Genomic DNA, 20,652 nt, shown 5'->3' with positions numbered 1-20,652 from the left:
CTGTTTCAAACACAGGCAGCCAGGGTCCTCCATGGAGCAGGGATCTAATTAGCTAATTAGCCCCCAGGGATAGACACCAGGTAAGCCTGGGATGCTGGGTAACTATCTCTAGAATGTTGGTCCCTGACTAGCGTATCTTATTACACACTTAGCCTGGGCAGGTGGACTGGACTTAAACTGTGTCCGCACTCCTACTGCGACTTTTATATGGAAATATTTGAGAGTAAGCTCTCAGACACTCCTGTGCACCAGGCTCTGGGGGTAGGCTGGGGGCATCCTACGGCAGAGATCAGGAGGGAGGGTATTCTGGGTAAGGAAGCCCCAGAGCCGGGACTTAGAGGTGGCAGACCTCAAACGGGTTCAGGGAATTCTAAGTTCTACTCAGTGGGATCCACAGGCTACTCAATAAAGTGGGGAGGGGAGGTACCAAGGGAAAAAGGGGTTGAGGGGCGTTACAGTCATATAAGTTCAGCAGTTGTTTTTAGTCTTTATATAGGATCATTGGGAACTAGACTGTATGGGACCAGGGCTCCCTGGAGGCTCAGATGGTCAGGAATCCACCTGCAATGTCGGAGACTTGGGTTTGTTCCCTGGGTCGGGAGGATCCCCTGGAGAAGGGAATGGCTATTCACTCCAGTATTCTTGCCTGGAGAATCCCATGGGCAGAGGAGACTGGCAGGCTACAGTCCATGGGGTCACAAAGAGTTGGACATGACTGGGTGACTAACACTTTTTTTCATAATCTATGTGAACTCACTGAGAAGATCTGTGGCACTTTTCAAATTCCTTAGTCTATGGAACCATTTTTCTACAGAGCATTTTAAGGGACTATATTCCAAGGAAGATAATGTAAGAAACATGGTATAAAAATACAGGGGCTAGAGCTGAATCATACCAGCTGGGAAATACTGGGCTGCTGGCTGGAGAGAAAAAAGAAATTTACTTACTGGGCTAAGGCTTAAGATACCAAATTAATGGCTCTTTTCCTGAGGATGGAGAGAAAATAAACCGATGTGTCCATGGAGGTGGAGAGAACTTTCATTGTAAACCCCTCACAGTGAGCTGCTGAGGAGGCAGCAGGCAAGACCAAGGATGAGTAGAGTGGAGAAGTGCCTGGTGACCAAGCAACTATAGGAAAAGGTGAGAAACAATAGTCCTGGGCTTGAATTCCAGGAAAAGACCCTGATGCTGGGAAAGACTGAAGGCAGGAGGAGAAGGGGACGATAGAGGATGAGCTGGTTGGATGGCATCACCGACTCAATGGACATGAGTTCGAGCAAACTCCAACTTGGTGTTGGTGATGGACAGGGAAGCCTGGCGTGCTGTAGTCCATGGGGTCGCAAAGAATCGGACACAACTGGGCTACTGAACTGAACTGAATTCCTATAGGTGTCAGTTTGCAGAGCCTTGATGAATAGAAGTTAATGCCATGAAACAGCAAATAGGATCTCCAAGAAATCATGGGGGAAGCCCAAGCGTGGACACTAGTGAAGGGCGTGTCCTATTCCCAAGACAGAGAGGCTGAAACTAACCCTGCCTCCAGGAAGGCAGCTCTATGGACCCCTGCCCACAACAGGATGGCCTGAAGAAAGAGAGAGAAGGGATGCCACGTGGAAGGGCAGAAGGAACTGAGAGCAAACAGCTTTTGGAGGAGAGAGCTGCAGGGGTTTCGGAGGAGGCGACGAATCAAGATTACTTCACAACACCAGCTCCATGCTCCAGGCACACGAGCACAGAACAGATCGGTCCACTCCACCCCAAATATTTTATTTCATAGCATCAAACATGAACAATGTCAAGTTTGAACTATCATCTAATGAATAAGTTTATGGGGAAAAAAAACTGATTAGGACCAAATCCTACATATTCTTTAAAAATTTCTAACTGGCTTGAAATGACTTTCCCAAAGTGAACTAGTGTTTCTTGTTCAAGCATAATCTCCTTTTCCAAAGAGGACCTGTGTCACTAAAATCAATCAGGAAAAAATATTTATGGATAATTCTGCATTATCCATAAACTCATGATGTATTTAGGATACATTATTATATATTATTCAGGATGCCTTTGGCTGCAAGTAAGGAGAAACTTATCTCAAAGCGGCTTAAACAGTAAGCACATTTGTTGTTTCACAAAACTGAAAGGCACAGCATGGCTCAGACCCCCGCCTTTGCCTGAGATTCTTCCGGCTTCGTGCTCCCACTGGAGCGGGGAGGAGGCTTCCGCAGCTCTGATCTTCACAGTTACAAATGAAGATGTCCATAGGCAGAGGGACCAACTCACATCCCCCTGTAGCTTTTTTTTTTTTTTTTAATTGGAGGAAATTTTTATCAGAAGCTCCCAGCAAGCCCTCTCACAGCCTATTTGGGGTCATGTGTACATTCTAAGCTGATCATAAGCCAGAAAGATGAATGCCCTTAAACAAATCAGATCCACTCTTGGAGCTAAGGGTTGGTCAGTTTCTCCTGAGATGCCTGGCTGAGGAGGGGGAAAGAGTATCTGAATAAATTGGGATTCTATTGGGTAGAAGGCAAGGCATAAATGGGTGTTGTGTAGACAATCAACAACACCAACTACAAAGGCGAGAAGCCAATCACTACAGGAGACAAAGCTATAAGTCACAGAATACACCTTTAAAATATTTAGGGTATGATTGAGGAAACACACAGATGCGTATACATGGAAAATAATTATAATATACAAGGCGATACATTTAAGTACCAAATACAATACCTTCTACTGGACAGAATCCAAGACAGATTCATCCTAAACCAAACTGTGTTCTATTAGAAACCAAGTCATAAAGAGACTGGGTTGTTTTGAGAATGAAGATATTACATAATTAATGGCATAATCGGCTTTGCACTCCTTAGAAAAAGGTGCTCCATTTTGAGTTCGTAATATAATAAACAGATTAAAATCCAAGGCTATTTTCATGAACATATTCTTTGAAATGACTTAGGATAATACTTCACAGGAAAGCAGAAAACAATGAGTAAAATATCTGTGGAGACTTACTCATGCTGAGACTCTGTAGATAAGCCCTTTAGAAACACATTCATAGACATAGACTTCCTTAACATACATCTAGGCTTAGAAGTGAAGACAGATGGGTTTTCAGAAAAATTGTTCTATGTACAGATCAGTGAAATGAGAATTAGTGAGATTCTGCTATAATGGCTAATTAGGATTAATTAGCTAATATTCTCAAAGCACAGAGCAAGGATGAAACGTAGTACAAGGTTGAATTGTACTGTGGTAGAGGCTGAATAATAATTCTGTTCAAGAAACCTTCATCCAATAGGGAGACTGGGACTGATACATATACATTATTGATAACTATGTAAAATAGATAACTAATGAGAGCCTGCTATATACCACAGAGAAGTCTAGTCAGTGTTCTGTGGCGACCAAAATGGGAAGGAAATCCAAAAAGGAGAGCATATGTGTATTGTTGTTGTTCAGTCGCTCAGTCGTGTCCAACTCTTTGCGACCCCATGGACCGCAGCACGTCAGGCCTCCCTGTCCATCACCAACTCCTGGAGTTTACTCAAACTCACGTCCATTGAGTCGGTGATGCCATCCAGCCATCTCATCCTCCGTCATCCCCTTCTCCTCCTGCCCCCAATCTTTCCCAGCATCACGGTCTTTTCTAATGAGTCAGCTCTTTGCATCAGGTGGCCAAAGTATTGTAGCTTCAGCATCAGTCCTTTCAATGAATATTCAGGATTAATTTCCTTTAGAATTGACTAGTTTAACCTCCTTGCTGTCCAAGGAACTCTCAAGAGTCTTCTCCAACACCACAGTTCAAAAGCATCAATTCTTTGATGCTCAGACTTCTTTACGGTCCACCTCTCACATCCGTATATGACCACTGGAAAAACCATAGCTTTGACTAGACCTATGTTGGCAAAGTAATGTCTCTGCTTTTTAATATCCTGTCTAGGTTTGTCATAGCTTTTCTTCTAAGGAGCAAACGTCTTTTAATTTCATGGCTGCCGTCACCATCTGCCGTGATTTTGGAGCCCAAGGAAATAAAGTCTGTCACTGTTTTCATTGTTTCCCCATCTATTTGCCATGAGGTGATAGCTGATTCACTTTGCTGCACAGTAGAAACTAAGACAACATTGTAAAGCAACTAGACTCCAAAAAATTTTTTAAAAAACAAAAACAAAAAATTCAGCCAAATAATATATGTACATACTCTGCTGCAGGAGGTGACTGTTACAGTGTGCTAGGCTGAATGGCCCACTTCCAAAGAAGAGAGTAGACAGAGGGGAAAAGAGTAGCTTTCTATGACAGAGGAAACCGTGGGCAACACCTCCTCAATCAAGGTTACATCATCAGCACTGTCTGTGAATGTCCTGCACCTCGAGATGATGTGACAAGAAGGTCACTTCATCTCTGTAGTGTTCTTTCCAAAAACGTACAACCCTAGACTGATCATGAGAGTAACGTCAGATAAACCCAGACTGGGGGACAGGACACTGAATCAGCACTCCTCAAGACTGCCAAGGTCATGAATAAACATGGGATGATGGAGAAGTTATCACAGACCAGGGGAGACTGGAAAGACATAAGAACTAAGTGTGATGCCTTACTCTAGACTGGCTCCTGGAGCAAGAGAGAACATTAATGGACAAGCTGGTGAAATGCAAATAAAATGTGGCATTTAGTTAAAAAAGAGAGAGAGAGAGCTCAGGGCATGAATGATGAAGATAAAGGTGTGTGGAAACTTTTAAAACAAAAACCATCCATAAATTGAGAACACAATAACCGCAAGTTTATTTATGTCTCTTTCAACAGATAAGAGTAATTTATTTTGGTCCTGTCTTAGAAGTCCAGGAAAGGATTTTTTTTTCTTGGCTAGGCCGTTCTTCATTGTAGAAAGGAAACTCAGGAATCACTTAATGTGTGAAAAAGCAGAGACTCGGACAAATCAAGATGAACTAGTAAGAAGACCGTATGTCAGTTAGTGAATAAAACAGAGGGGCATGATTTCCTTGAGATTCTTCTCCTCGTGTAAGGGATCTGACCAAGCTGTAAATTCCTGGAAGGCAGGAGCTATTTCTTACTCATTTTTATAACCTTCACAGTGCTTGGCATACAGTAAATATTTAATATTAAAGTCAGTTGACTCAATTTAGATCGAGTTTCAGAGCCTAACATTTCTCAGGGTTTTGGCTGTGAGGGGAGGGAGTCTTAAAGGATGAATGACTAAGGGTGAATTTTCAAATACACAGGGGCTGAAAAAGTTGTTTTACAGCCCCAAGCCCAACTATTGTATTGTTTTGGTTTTCCACTAGCTCAGCTTCTTCAAGGAGCCATAGTGTTGGCTTTGACAGACCAAGCTCCCTAATATCACACTGCTTTTATACATTTCCAGACCTCTAACGACTTCATATCTCATTTACCCTTTACCTATAATCTTGAGATACAGACATCACATCAATCCCAATTTTCAGTTGAGGACTTTGCAGCACAAAGAAACTAAGTGTATATGCAGAGCTGACCTATGATGAATTCCCAAGGAAAACTGAGGTCTGCCTTCTTTATCAAGCATACGCACTAGGCCAGCAGTCTCCAACCTTTTTGGCACCAGGGATCAGTTTCATGGAAGAAAATTTTTCCACAAGTCAGGGTGGCGGGGGTTGATTTAGGGATGATTCTCATAAGTACCATGCCACCTAGATGATCCCTTGCACTCACAGTTCGTGGTAGGCTTGCACCCATATGAGAACCTGATGCCACTGCTGATCAGACAGGAGGTGGAGTTCAGGTGGTAACGCAAGTGATGGGGAGCGGCTGTAAATACAGATGAAGCTTCACTCACTCGCCAGCCACTCACATCCTGCTGTGAAGCCCAGTTCCTAACAGACCGTGGACCTGAACCAGTCCTGTACTGGGCTACGGCCCAGGGGTTGGGGAGCCCGGCCTACGTCTCTCTCCCAGACACATCACCCTGTGTCCTGTGGGTGCCTCTGGCCCAACACATTCTCATGTCTTCTTTCTGACTGAGTTTAAGGCCAATTTGACATAGCCTATTAAGAGAGCAGATCATTAAAAGGTCTAAATAAGACTTGTATCTCACCACCTGGAACTTTCTAGGTAATTCAATGCTTCCTTTGGCATGAAAAACCAGAAACCTATGCTTTCATCTAGCAGGACTCCCAGGGACCACTGGTCTAGAAAGAAAATGAGCAGGACAGAGTCATGATTTTAGCACAGGTGAGTGTCCTCCAAGACTGGCTGTGAGTTGTGGACAGCAGTGTTCCCTGCTGGTAAGATCAAATCCGCCCCTGCAACAAGCCATTTCTAGCCTATGACACCCCTTTCCAAGGGACGCTTCCTCTGGGTCTGTGACCATATAAAGTGCTTGGTAAATATTAGTAAACAAAAATTCCAATCTGCTCCAGAAGACCTCTGCTCTCTGGATCAAAACATGCTTTTGGTGAGGATGAGTGGGAATGACTTAGAGAGGGAAATGAGGAAACTTTGGGAGTAACAGGAATATCCTGTATCTTGATTGTGGTTTTGATTATATGGGTGGACATAGTCATTAAACTGAGTTTAATGATCCCTGGTCAGGAATATTCCCTGGAGAAAGGCATGGCAACCTACTCCAGTATTCTTGCCTGGAAAATCCCATGGACAGAGGAGCCTAGCAGGCTATAGTCCATAGGGTCTCAAAGAGTCAGACACGATTGAAGTGACTTAGCCCATTGATTAAACTAAACACTAGATGTCCATGTAAAATCTTCCTAAACGTTAAAATGTAATAATAATGACATCTGAAACTGAACATGTTAAGATCTATTCTAAACTGGGACGAGTGCTTTGGGATTATTATTCCATATTCTGAATGTGTGTGTGTGCTCAGTCACTCAGTTGTGTCTGACTCTTTGCCATTCTATTTCTATTAATGTGGCTTGAGTTTGATTTCACTTTAATTTCTTTGTAAGCAGCGTCATCACACTCTTGCCATTTATGGAATTTGTGGCTAATGATAACTGCCAAGACTCTCTTCCTTTCAGGCATGAGTTGCTACCCGGCAGTGTGTCCCGATCTGACTTTATGTAACTGATGTCTATTTGGTTAGATATGTAGAAAGCAGCATGCACCTTCAGGGCTAATTGATGGTATTTAAGGAATTCTTTGAACTTGGGTGTGTGGAAAAAGACTGCAAAGGCTGGGCTTGGAATAAGGTCTGGAGATCGCAAGGGACATTTTCCCTCACCGCGTTCAGCTGCCCCTTCACAGACAGGTTCTCCCATAAGAGTCATGTAAGGAATTCATGAAGTGCTCAGGGTATGATGTTCCTTAGGGAAGTAAACCTAGATTGAGCTATTCTAAGAAGACTAACCAGAGACAGAACAGGTCAAAGTATCAAAATACCAAGCAGAAGCAAACCAGGGGTCAGGCAGAGTGCTCTTAGCCCAGGAGCTAAGAGTAGAGTTTGGGGCATCAGAGCTACCAGGATGTGAATTCCAGCTCCATCCCTTACTGACCACGTGACCTTGAACCAGAAGTCGTTTATTTCCACTGTGTCTCAGATCACCTCATCCTACGAAATGGGCATAATAGTAACATCTCTCCCAGAGAGGGGCTTCCCTGGCGGTTCAGACAGTAATGAATCAACCTGCAATGCAGGAGACTCAGGTTCAATGCCTGGGTCGGGAGAAGGGAATGGCTACCCACTCCAGTATTCTTGCCTGGAGAATTCCACGGACAGAGGAGCCTGGCGGGCTATAGTCCATGGGGGCACACACAGTTGGACATAACTGCGGGACTAACACTTTCACCTTCTCCCACAGAGTTGTTCTGAGAGTTAAATTGACAAATGTGTGTAAAGCCCCAGAGAGTGCCCAGCAGTCAGCAGGACCTCATTTTAAGTTATTGTTATGATTTACAGCATTACTCCATCTTCTGAAATATCTCCTTTGTTTATCTAAGTTCTATTTACTCCTTCAAGGGCTACCTGTAGACCCACTTAGATAAACAAAAAAGGCATTTCAGAAAGGAGTACTGCCTGGTAGAGATTCATGCTGAAAAGAAAGAGAGACTTGGCAGTTTTCATTAGCCACAAATCCCATAAATCGCAAGAGTATAATGAAGTTGCTGCTTAAAAAGAAAAAAGTAAATACAATCTCAGGCCACATTAATAGAAGTAGAAAGTTTAAATCATGGAAATAAAAGCTCTTGCTACTCTTTAAATCATTAACATATTCAATTTCAGATAGCATTATTGTTCTTAAATGTTTAGGGAGAATTTATACAGCTCTTACGTATATAACACATTGTCATGACTATGTCCACCTATGTAACCATCACCCCAAGCAAGACACAGAATGTTTCTGTCCCCCTAGAAAATTTCCTCTCAGCCTCTTCCAGTCAATTGCTACCCACTCCTGATGAAGGCAAACTCTGTTCTAACTCCTATCACAGATTATTAGTTCTATCTGTTCCTGAACTTCACATCAATAATTTAGGAAGTACTCTTTTTTTTCTGGCTTTTCCCTCCACTCACTATTTTGTTTTTGAGACTCTGTTGTGTGTATCAGTATTTCACTCTTTCTTATTGCTGAGTATTATTCCCTTTTCCATGATCATAACACAATTTATTCATTCATTCCCTGTTGATGAGCTCTTGGGTTGATTCCAGGTTGGGGCTAATATGAACAAAGCGGCAACAAACATTCTCATATAAGTCTTTTTATGGACATACGTTTTCATTTCTCCTGTGTAAAGATCTATTGATAAGAATGAAATAGCTGGGCCATAGATGTATTTTGACTTTATAACAACTTACAAACAGTTCTCCAAGTGATTGTATCATTTAACACACCCAGCAGTATTGTACAAGCATCTCAGTTGCTCAATTTTCTTCCCAACATTTGATATTCCCAGCTTTTCTGATTTTTGTTATTCTAGCAATCATTAATAGCATCTCATTTAATTTGCATTTCCTGTATGACAAAAGATGCAAGCTCTTCACTGGGTTTTGCATATCTTCTTCTGTTCAAGTCTTTTGCACATGATTTTCATTGGGTTATTTGTCTCCTTATTATTGATTTGTAGGAGTTGTTTATTACACTTTAAGTCTTATTTATATGGGTTTCCTAGGTGGTGCAGTGGAAAAGAATCTGCCTGCCAATGCAGGAGACGCAGGAGATGTGGGTTTGACCCCTGGGTCACGAATATCCCTTGGAGAAGGAAATGGCAACCCTCTGCAGTATCCTGACCTGGAAAAGCCCAAGGCCAGAGGTCGCAAAGAGTCAGACATGATGGAACAACTAAGCACGCAAGCACTTATTTATGTGTGTTGTGAATAGTTCTTCCCAGTCATAAGATGGTCTGTTCCTTTTATTCATAATATTTCTTCAGGAACAAAAATATCCAATTTTGATGAAGTCCAATATATCCTTTTTTTCCTTTTATGGTTAATGTTTCTTATGTCTCTGCTGCTGCTGCTGCTAAGTCACTTCAGTCGTGTCCGACTCTGTACGACCCCATAGACAGCAGCCCACCAGGCTCCCCCGTCCCTGGAATTCTCCAGGCAAGAACACTGGAGTGGGTTGCCATTTCCTTCTCCAATGCAGGAAAGTGAAAAGTGAAAGTGAAGTTGCTCAGTCGTGTCTGACTCTTCAGTTCGGTTCAGTTCAGTTCAGTCGCTCAATCATGTCTGACTCTTTGCGACCCCATGAATTGCAGCACGCCAGGCCTCCCTGTCCATCACCAACTCCTGGAGTTCACTCAGACTCCAGTCCATCGAGTCAGTGATGCCATCCAGCCATCTCATCCTCTGTCGTCCCCTTCTCCTCCTGTCCCCAATCCCTCCCAGCATCAGAGTCTTTTCCAATGAGTCAACTCTTCACACAAGGTGGCCAAAGTACTGGAGTTTCAGCTTTAGCATCATTCCTTCCAAAGAAATCCCAGGGCTGATCTCCTTCAGAATGGACTGGTTGGATCTTCTTGCGGTCCAAGGGACTCTCAAGAGTCTTCTCCAACACCACAGTTCAAAAGCATCAATTCTTCGGCACTCAGCCTTCTTCACAGTCTGACTCTTAGCGACCCCATGGACTGCAGCCTACCAGGCTCCTCTGCCCATGGAATTTTCTCATGTCTCAATCTCTGACTAATCACAATTTTTAATCCCCTGCATTGTCTTCTTGAAGTTTTATGTCTAGCTTTCACATTAAGTCTATGATCTAACATTAGTTTCAATGTGTACAGTGGAGTCGGGGTCAAGGTTCATTTTATTTAGAGAGAAATACCCATTTTTTTCTGGACTTCCCCAATGGCTCAGTGGGTAAAGGATCCAGCTGCAAGGTGGGATACACAGGAGACATGGTTTGATCCCTGGGTCAGTTCGATCCCCTGGAAATGGCAACCCACTCCACTATTCTTGCCTGGGAAATCTCATGGACAGAGGAGGCTGGCAGACTACAGTCCAAAGGGTCACAAAGAGTCAGACATGACTGAGCAGCTAAGCACATGCACACACACCCATTTTTTCCAACACCATCTGTTAAACAGCCCTTTTTGATTTGACTTTGCCTCTTTGTAAAAAAAAAATCAATTAATTGTAGATATGTGAGTCTATTTCTAGACTCTATTCTGCTTCATTGATCTATATGTTTTTCCTATGTCAGAGTTACACTATCTTTGATACTATAGCTTTATAGTAAATCTTGAAATCCAATGGAGTCCTCCAACTTTGTCCTTCTTTTTCACTATTGCTTAGCATTTTCATATAAAGTTAGACTGGCCTATCAGTTTCTTCAAATGAGCCAGCTAAGGTTTTGATTGAGATTGTTTGACTCTACAGATCAATTTTAGATGAATGAATACAGATGTCATTATTATAGTTAGACAGTTGCAACAAAGTAACATATCTTTTATGGAGCTCACACTGTGAGTCCTACCCTTGCTCATCTTTACAATGACCCAGGAAGCTTATTTAGTCTAATTTCACAAATGAAGGGCTCTTTGCTGAGAAAAACTGATAAAATATCTGCTCAAGTTTATATAGCTAGTAAGTAAGGAGGCTGAGATTTTCGCTTAAGTAAATCTGATCTTAAATCTCAGGTGCTTTTCACCAATCCAACTGCATGCAACCAGAGGAAGGACCAAGAGCACACAGATCATATGAAAGACCCTGGAACAGAAAATACAAGGGAGCAATTTGATGCAAAATAAGAAACAAATAGTAATTACACAAAACAAACAGCGATTACTCTGATAAGTAGTTACTAAGGTAGCAAACTTAGTGGTTAAGTGCACAGACTATGGAGTCAGACTGCCCGGGTTCTAGTCTTATCTATCTCCGTCACTTACTTGCTGTGTGACCTTAGGTAAGTTTCTTAACCTCTTTGTTTCTCAATTTCTTCATTTATAAAATAGGGATAAAAGTTGTGTTAGCCCCATGACTAAGTAAGGACCCACAGCAGTCAGCGTCTGGCACATGGCAGATGCTATGTCAACATCAAAGGGTTAAAAAATGAGATAGAAGGGGCCGTCTCCCGAGAAGGTACAGGCATACACTGGAGATGCTGCAGGTTCAGTTCCAGACCACAGCAATAAAGTGAACATTGCAATAAAGTATCGATTTTTCTTTTGGTTTCTCAGTGCATACAAAAGTTACATTTACACTATACTGCAGCCTACAAAGTGTGCAATATCATTATGACTAAAAAAAAAAAGTATACAGCCTAATTAAAAAATACTTTATTGCTAAGAATGCTAACCATCATTTGACAATGCAGGATTGCCACAAACCTTCAATCTATAAAAACTGCAATATCAGCAAAGTGCTATAAAGTGTAATAAAATGAGGTATGCCTAGAAATTCTGACTCTCTGAAAAGTGTTCCCCAAATTTCTGAATTGCCATCAATTTATGTAGTTACAGAAAAGTTGAATGTACCTGCATTTGATGAAAAGTTGAACTACCCAGTTTCCAGGGTTCCTTTTTTGAGTTCTAACATCCAGTGATTCTAAGTCAGCTCCTTCCAGAGTTAGGAACTGAACAAAAGGCATGACAATTCCTTCCTCTCATGCAATCAGCTCTTCTCCCTTCGCTCCATCAGTAATTCCCAGCTTGCTTGGAGACAAAGTCTCTATAACTGGTATGAGGAAATCTGTATCAGTCTGTGCCCTCCATCACACAAAGGAGACAAAAAATAGAATGGAAAAACTAGAATAGAGAAATAAAATGAAAAGAAAGCAATAGGAGGAGTTACGATGAGTTTGCTCCCAACATGAGCTGGTTGCTTTCTCTGGTCTGGCCTTGACTCTCTTACTGAGGTCTTTCAAAGTCCATGGTGAAGGGGAAAGGCATTATTCTAACTCAGAGCAAGTGAGTATTTTGGCCCTCAGTTTCTTCTCTAGCTCTGGTCTTTATAGATTTGCACAATATTTGTCTAAAATTCCTTGCCCCTTGAGTCCTCCCTGATCCAAATGAGAAACCAAACACAATTTCCCTGTGGAAGGAGCCACTGGCCTGTCTTGAACCCTTTTCTGGGCCTTTTTAAAAAAGCTTCTCCAACCTTTGTGGGCCTCTAGCATTTTCCCGTTTCTCCCTCATGACAGGCAGGGTCTGCAAGCCTTAAAAACCCTCTCCTTCCTAAGTCCTTTGCCTGTCTCTGCTTACCTTCTGTCCACTTGGCTTCATTTGAAAATGAGCTGTTTTAATTCACTTCTCACCAGTGTGGCATCAGGAAACCAAGCTTGTCCTTCTTCGTAGAGGAGACTCCACCTCAGCCTCTCACGAGGTGCTCATTTGGAGCCCTGTGGCCCTGGAGTCAAACCACCTCTCCCGAGTTTAACCACATGCTCCAAAATCTCCATGAAATCAGGAATGCGAGGCCAGGAGGGGGTCAACTGTCAGAAATACTTGAGCTCTGAGCCAAGCACTGCCTTGTGCTTGCTCTGTCACCTTGAGCAGTCCACTTGATCTTGCTGAGCCTCCTTCCTCCTCCGTTAGGGAAAGATGATGGTGAGACCTCTCACCTGTGCTTTATGCTTCTGATGCATCAAACAGATGCTGCAAACAGGGCAAGAAAATTACCTTGCAAGCCATAAAAGCACTGAACAAATAGAAGGCTTGTTTAATGACGGTGCCTCTTGGCCACACGAGACGAGTAGACTAGCAACAATGCGTGTTCCAGAGTAACCACATTCTGTGCTGTCACCTAGGCCAGCATGTTCCAACCTCACCCACTTCACTGGGTCTTCAGTTTTACTGGGCGTTAAGAGAAACATCTTAAGCCAACATGGCCAAATACAGCCGTTGGGAGGCTCTACAAAAGGTGGGATTAAGACGAGGATGTAGGATCAAAAGGTGGGAAAAGTCTCGGTTCCAGTTTTTGCAGCATTATTAATAAGCTGTGGGATTCTCTCTATAACTCTAGTCCCACTGAAGAGGGCTGCTGTGAGATACAGCATGCATGAGAAACAATTTACTAAGTTATCAATACAGTGGATGATATTATTACAAGGATATAACTGATTCCTCTATGAAGAACCAGAGACACCTTTTTTCTACGTGCTCAACTGAATCCAAAGCCAGCAGAGGTCAAGCCTATTACTGTGCCAAAAGGAATTCAAATAAGCGTTTTCACTTTTAAGAAGAGGTCAATCAAGAGAAAAGCCCTTATTTCAACTTCTAGTGTCAAGAAGCAGAGAAAGCGATGGCACCCCACTCCAGTACTTTTGCCTGGAAAATCCCATGGGCGGAGGAGCCTGGTGGGCTGCAGTCCATGGGATTGCAAAGAGTCGGACACAACTGAGAGACTTCCCTTTCACTTTTCACTTTCATGCACTGGAGAAGGAAATGGCAACCCACTCCAGTGTTCTTGCCTGGAGAATCCCGGGGACAGCGGAGCCTGGTGGGCTGCCATCTATGGGGTCGCACAGAGTTGGACACAACTGAAGTGACTTAGCAGCAGCAGCAGTGTCAAGAAGAACAGGTTCATTAAAAGCACAAAATAAAGCTGGGGGTAGGAGATGGGGGGTGTGCAGGATGAATTGGGAGATTGGGATTGACATACATATTCTATTGATACTATTCCCAGGTGGTGCCAGTGGTAAAGAATCCACCTGCCAATGCAGGAGACACAAGAGATGTGGGTTCAATCCCTGGGTCGGGAAGATCCCCTGGAGTAGGAAATGGCAACCCACCCCAGTATTCTTGCCTGCAGAATTCCATGGACAGGGGTGTCTAGCGGGCAACAGCCCACGGGGTCGCAAAGAGCCGGACACGACTGAGTGCACACACACACACATGAAATAGACAACACGTGAGAAGCTACCATATACACAGGGAAATAGTGCTCTGTGGGGCCCTAAATTAGAAGGAAATTCAAAAAAGAAGGGATATATGTATACATATAGCTGATTCACTTTGCTGTACAACACTGTAAAGCAACTATACTCCAATATAAAATAATCAAAAATAAAATAAAAAGCACAAAATACACATGTGTAGTCACTTCCCTGCATACGTTACTGGCTTGTCAAGGAAAGGGACTAACCTTCCCTGGGCGCCTACTCAGTGCTGAGCTTCATGCTGTAGGGGGCTATATAATTATCACCCAAACAGAACAGTTCCGAGAGTAAAAGGAAACATACTACATAGTAATTACGCGAGGATAAGAAACTGTACTGAGACCATCTCACTGGTCAACCAGAATGCACGCCCCCCGCCCCAATCTCTACACAGCTCATAACACAGTCTTGAAGAACTCCAAGGACAACAGGCCCACTAACCCACCCTGGCCTTTCCGCATATGGCACAACATTATTATTCCACTCCAGTGATATACCTGTGTTTATCTTTCAGCTCTAATTTTAGCACAGCAGAAAAGCCCATTCATTGCTATCGAGAAAGTTTCCTCTTGAATCTGCATGTGGGGCTCTGAGCTGGCTTGGTGGCTCCACAGGCTTGCCAATGGGCCCTAACCTGTCCACCTCCTGGGCAGTAAAGATCCGAGCGGGCACCGTGGAAGCGCTTCAGCCCCTGATGAGCACCCTGCCCTTATTCCTGTCCTGTGTGATGCTCAGGTCCGTGAGGGAATGAATGAGCTCAAATCCCCCTCCAAAGAGAAAGCCACCATCAGGCTGGCTAACACGTTCCTGCTGTCCCCTCCACTGGCTGCGAAAAGCAAGTTTTTACACCACTAACTGAAATTCTACTTAAAGATGCCTATGTTTGCATCTTAACTTCAAGACCAGCGCTGTTGTAAAACTCCTAACAAATGTTTTAGTCTAAGAACTATCCTTTCATCATGACTGGTCACCACGCCCTGGGCATTAGGGTAGACAGATTATAAACTGGATATGTGGAATAGAGGAGAAAACACTGAAAACAGGACCTAAGTCTGGCTTTGCCACTTCCTCATCAAATTCGTAACAATGTATTGACCAGAGACATATTAGTACATTTTTTGTTACCTGAATGTTATTGACTGGAGTGTTTCAATATGCATTTATATAACAAATCATCAGCCACAGGCATTAGTTTCTGCAAAAATCCACACCCCCCCCCCAAACAATAATGTGTTAACATTACTGGACTTCTATTTCCTTCTTTCTGCAAGGGAGCAATCTTACTCAGTGTTATCTTAGGGTATTGCCATGAAAATTAAAATGTAATAATGCATGTGAAAGCTCTCTGAAAAAAGCTCTACAAACACATTGGCAATGCAAATTTGCAGGTGAGAGGACAACTGCACAGAATAATAGGAGCTCCAGCTGGGAATTCTGCTAATTGCAATTTGAACTCCTGTATCCTATTCTCTCAATGCAGTTAAGAGCTAACAAAAAAGCTTGCTCAGGAACTAAGAATGTGGTTGGGTGGATGGACGGAAAGACACTGAAAGAGAGGGACCATTTTCTAGACATAAACAATTGGAGAAGTACATATTTGAGCCTATTTGAATTTGAACCATAACTCAAATCCAAATAAAAGGCTTTGGACATACCATTATCATGACATGAAGAGTTCATATTTTTCTACCATCCAACAAGCCAACTTTTAAGGCCATATTTTCAAGCTTTTCCCTCTATAAATATCTATCTGAACTGAGTTTGGGTTAGACGCATAATCTTTTTTTTTCTTTTTTTAAAAAATTAATTTATTTTAATTTGGAGGCTAATTACTTTACAGTATTGTAGCGGTTTTTGCCACACATTGACATGAATCAGCCACGGGTGTACATGTCTTCCCCATCCTGAACCTGCCTCCCACCTCCCTCCCTATCCCATCCCTCAGGGTCATCCCAGTGCTCTGGCCCTGAGCACCCAGTCTCATGCCTCAAACCTGGACTGGCGATCTATTTCACATATGGTAATATACATGTTTCAGTGCTAGAACAGACTTTTGGACTCTGTGGGAGAAGGCGAGGGTGGGATGATTTGAGAGAATAGCATTGAAACATAAAGTAATCTTTAAGACCAAAGCCATGATTCCTGGAACTACCTGCAGTCCCAGAAAAGAGCCCCTATGAGAGCCTGGTCCGGCAATAGGCAGAGAGAGGACCCGTACCCCAGGGCTGTTCCTCCACCTAATCTTCACATTGGGCTGAACTTGTTATTCCTGAATTTTCACAAATGCCTTTTGCACATTGGTGGCTTTAACAGATGGTTTTTCCTCGTGCCTACGGACGGTGAGTTTTCCTTAGCAAGTGGACACATGAATGTTACTGTAGTAGACAGAGGCCTAATTTGGCCACCAGCATCTCCTCCCACCATCGTGTGTACATGTCACCCTGCACGCCAAGAAGTGGAGTCCGTTTCTCCTCCCTGTGAGTCTGGGTTGACCTTGTGACTAGCTCTGACCAGCAGAGGGTGATGGGAATGATGTTCACTCTGGGACTCTGGAGCCTGGGTCTCAAGAGAACCATCAACTGCTGCGTGTTCCCTAGGGAGCCAGCCTCCCTATAAGAAGTCTGGCTACCCTGAGACAACCATGCTGTGAGGAAGCCCAAGCCAGACATGGAGAGGGATCAAAATGGAAGAACACGAGGTGTGAGGCCTATGAGGGAAGGCTTCTTGGACCTTCTGGCCCAAGCCAACCCAGTCAGCAGCTGAGAGCAGCTAAACAAATAGTCCCATTTGACGCTGCATGAAGCAGAATCATCACCCAGCCAAGCGCTGCCCAAATCACAGAATCATGAGAAATAACAATAAGTCACTATTGTGTGAAGACATCAAGTTTTGGGGTGGGTTCGTTGTGCTGTGTCCTCAGTCATGTCCAGTTCTTTGTGACCCCATGGACTGTAGCCCACCAGGCTCCTCTGCCCATGGAATTTTCCATGCAAGAATACTGCAGTCAGTTGCCATTCCTTCTCCAGGGGATCTTCCCTACCCAGGGATCAAACCTGCATCTCTTGTGTCTTCTGCATTGGCCAGTGGAGTCTTTACCACTGCACCACCAGGGCAGCCTACAGGGTGGGTTTGTTAGGCTGCAGTAGAACAGAACCAGCAAGGTCTCTTCATTCTACCACAAAAAAAGAACACTCAGCAATACTGACATAAAAGACATCGTCAGCCATGTAGACAGAGAACTGCAAACCCTTCTGTGAAGCAAACAGCTGAAATCTTGTATTCAGCAGCAGTCTTGGGAAGTGAAATGTCTTTCATGCGCCCCTTCTTCCCACTTTACTTAATAAACCCTCTTCCGAAGCATCTGCCACCAGCTCTGCTGGTGTAGACTTGGAGGCCTAAGTTCCAGCCCTCACTTTTGCTCTACTGACTTACTCCGAGCTTTGGGCAATGTTTCAGTCCCTACGGCCTGTTTCCCATCTATAACGTAGAGATGATAGCACCTGCTCTATTTACTCTACAGAATTCTTGTCGTAACCAAGTGAGGTAGAGTTTGTTAAATGAGCTTTGAAAGGTATGATGCGAATTTTCTCCCAGCTGTCATTTCATAACTATCTTTTCAAATTGAAAATATTTTAAAAGCTATAAAGACAAAGTGTCAGTCAGTCAGTTGGGTTTGACTCTTTGCGACCCCATGGACTAGCCCACCAGGCTCCTCTGTCCATTGAATTCTCCAGGCAAGAATACTGCAGTGGGTAGCCATTCCCTTCTCTAAGGGATGTTCCCAACCCAGAGATAGAACCTGGGTCTCCTGTAGGGCAGGCAGATTCTTTACCATCGAGCTACCAGGGTGCATGTCTCAAAAAACCCTGCAATTTATGGGTGTCACCACCAGGTGGCAATCCATCCCAAAAGTAAAGATTTAAATGAAAAATGAGCTTCATATTCCCAGGAATGCATAGAAGCACTTGCCTGCAGTGACTGTACTAATACTGTCTCCTACTCAATAACTGTTGTCAGAGTAACTCTAAATTCTGTAACTGGGAATCCCAACCATTTTTCACCCTCAACAGCTCACGGGAGTTCTCTAGAGCAGGCTCCAAGTCACCCACCTGAAGAAGTGAGCTCTTAGCAGAGAATGGACTCAGCCACCTCTGCTCATCCCTTTGGTCAGACCCAGGAACCCACATACTTCACGTGGCTTAAAGTATGTTCAAAGGGAGGAACTGAGGCTTCTAGCCAATAGCCACACATGAACTTGACCCCTCCTTCTCCCTCCCAGGGCAAGTCTCCAGATGTCTGTGACCCCAGCCAACATCTTGACTACAACCTCACCATAGACCCTAAACTAGATGTACTCAGCCAAGCCACTTCCAAATTCTGGACCCATAACAACTATAAAATAATAAATGCTTGCCATTTTAAGCTTTCAAATTGGGGAATCATTTTTTGCACAGCAACAGATAATTAATACATCCTGTTTCCTCACTTTTTAAGTAAAAACACTAGTGCATCTTGGTACACTGAGAAGACCCAGAACAAATATGCAGACTATGACCCTTATCACTCACAGAGTAAAGGAGGAATAAATGCGTCAAGCATTCCTATCCAGCCAGTATAAGGCAAAAGGCCCCATGAGCAGCATAAAGGCAGACACGTTCCGATAACAAGTTGACTCGGAGCTAAAGGGAATTCAGGCACCCAGATCAAGCATACAGTTAGACAAAAGCTGCTGTGTGATGGAAAATGCAAAGCAAGAGGGTGCTAGGAAAGTTCAATGATATGTTTACGTTCCTGACTTGAAGGTTTATTAAGCATCTGACTGGCACATTCAATGTCATTAGAGAATTAAACAATTTGTATTCTAATGCTGGTCCACTGGGGCTTCCCAGGTGGCACTGGTGGTAAAGGACCCATCTGCCATGCAGCAGATATAAGAGATGTGGGTTCGATCCCTGGGTTGGGAAGATCCCCTGGAGGAGAGCATGGCAACCCACTCCAGTATTCTTGCCTGGAGAATCCCATGGACAGAGGAGCCTGGTGGGCTATGGTCCATAGAGTGGCAAAGAGACACAATTGAATCGACTTAGCACGCACACAGGTCCACTGGGCAGGGCCGACAGTAAACACCATGAAAGAGAAAGAAAGCAGAGCCCCCTCAAGTGGCCTAAGTACAGACTTTCAGGATGGTACCCACTGTATGGTGAGTTTCCTTCAGAGACAAACAGCAGATGGAATCAGGATAAAAGCAGCTCTGCCTTAACTAGCCAAAAGTCAAGGAAAATCTGCCTGGACATTCAGCAAACCTTTTTAGCAGCCCTCCAGCAAGAAGAATCCCAGTTGGCCATGTCACCAGCAAAAAGCCTGGGACAGCCCTCACTGAAGAATTCAGGTTGTGCCTCTTTGGACAGCATCCAGTGACCAGAGCAAACACCAACCCAGGGTCATGCTAGTCCTTTCTTTCTGCTCTTAGTCTTACAATCTGAGGCAGGCTGCCAGCAATTCATTCTGCAATCGAGTCTCACATCTACCGTGTTGGTGTGAAGCAGCAAAGCCACCTCGGCATTGATGACCTGTAAATCTTGATGCCATTACCTCACAGCACAGACTGCTCACTGATGCTGGTCATCAATCTACTTAAGGGGACCGCTGCCTCCCCAGCAGCAGCCCACTCAGAGCTTCTGAGGGAGCCCCTCACTCAGCCGATGGTGAAACCCGACAACCTGCAGGAGGAAGAGGTGCAAAGGGGAGAAGGAGCCTCCAACATCCCTGGGAGGCTCTCTGGGTCCTGACAAGACTTGTAGGAATTGATTTCCTCAAGAGCCACTTGTTGGAGATGGATCAATTACGATGAGTTGAAGAGCCCTATGAGAGGAAACCACAGATCAAATTTTCATTACCAGATGAAGTATGAAGGACCACAAGCAGAATCCACCAGTGTTGATTTTTTTTTTAAGATGGGTCAGGGACAGATGAGAGCGTGCTCTTTACCCAAGCACTAGCTCACTGCAGCCCTCTTTGGGGTTTCCTTCATGCACAATTCCTTAACTACTGAGGTGGGCATGCATGGGTCTTATCTGCTTTGAACATCCCTTTTCCTCCATGATGCCCAGCACTCAAGCCATCTCCAGGGTACTAGGAATTTAGGCAACTGTCCTGGGTAAGTCCCCAAACCAAAGGGCGGGGAGGTGGGGGAAGACAGCTGCCAGCAAGTGGCTGGACTAAGACTCGGATTTGGAATCTGTTCTCAAGGTGGGAGCAAGAGAGGGAAGAGTGACTCCCAGTTAGAGCCAAAAAGGAAAAACTCAGACAGACAACACGCAGAGACCAT

At 43.9% G+C, this 20,652-nt stretch overlaps 1 protein-coding gene across 6 annotated transcripts in view; it reads right to left on the bottom strand.

Annotated features, from left to right (window-relative positions):
* The window catches only part of MAPK4 (mitogen-activated protein kinase 4), a 173,131-nt gene that overhangs the window by 131,113 nt on the left and 21,366 nt on the right, over window positions 1-20,652 (bottom strand). Inside the window, exons 1-2 of one of the 6 annotated variants that reach the window (XM_070779078.1) lie at window positions 12,649-13,078; window positions 11,923-12,121 (exon numbers count right to left, since the gene is read on the bottom strand). The exons of 4 other annotated variants lie outside the window; for them this stretch is intronic. The gene's annotated coding sequence lies outside the window, so the exon portion shown is untranslated. Of the gene's footprint in view, window positions 1-11,922; window positions 13,079-20,652 lie in introns of those variants that run through there. One more of the 6 variants, XM_070779079.1, reaches the window with a different exon arrangement.

The sequence above is a fragment of the Bos indicus genome, chromosome 24 (assembly GCF_029378745.1).
Source record: "Bos indicus isolate NIAB-ARS_2022 breed Sahiwal x Tharparkar chromosome 24, NIAB-ARS_B.indTharparkar_mat_pri_1.0, whole genome shotgun sequence".
Classification (NCBI taxonomy): domain Eukaryota; kingdom Metazoa; phylum Chordata; class Mammalia; order Artiodactyla; family Bovidae; genus Bos; species Bos indicus.
This window is presented reverse-complemented; position numbering and strand designations above follow the sequence as displayed.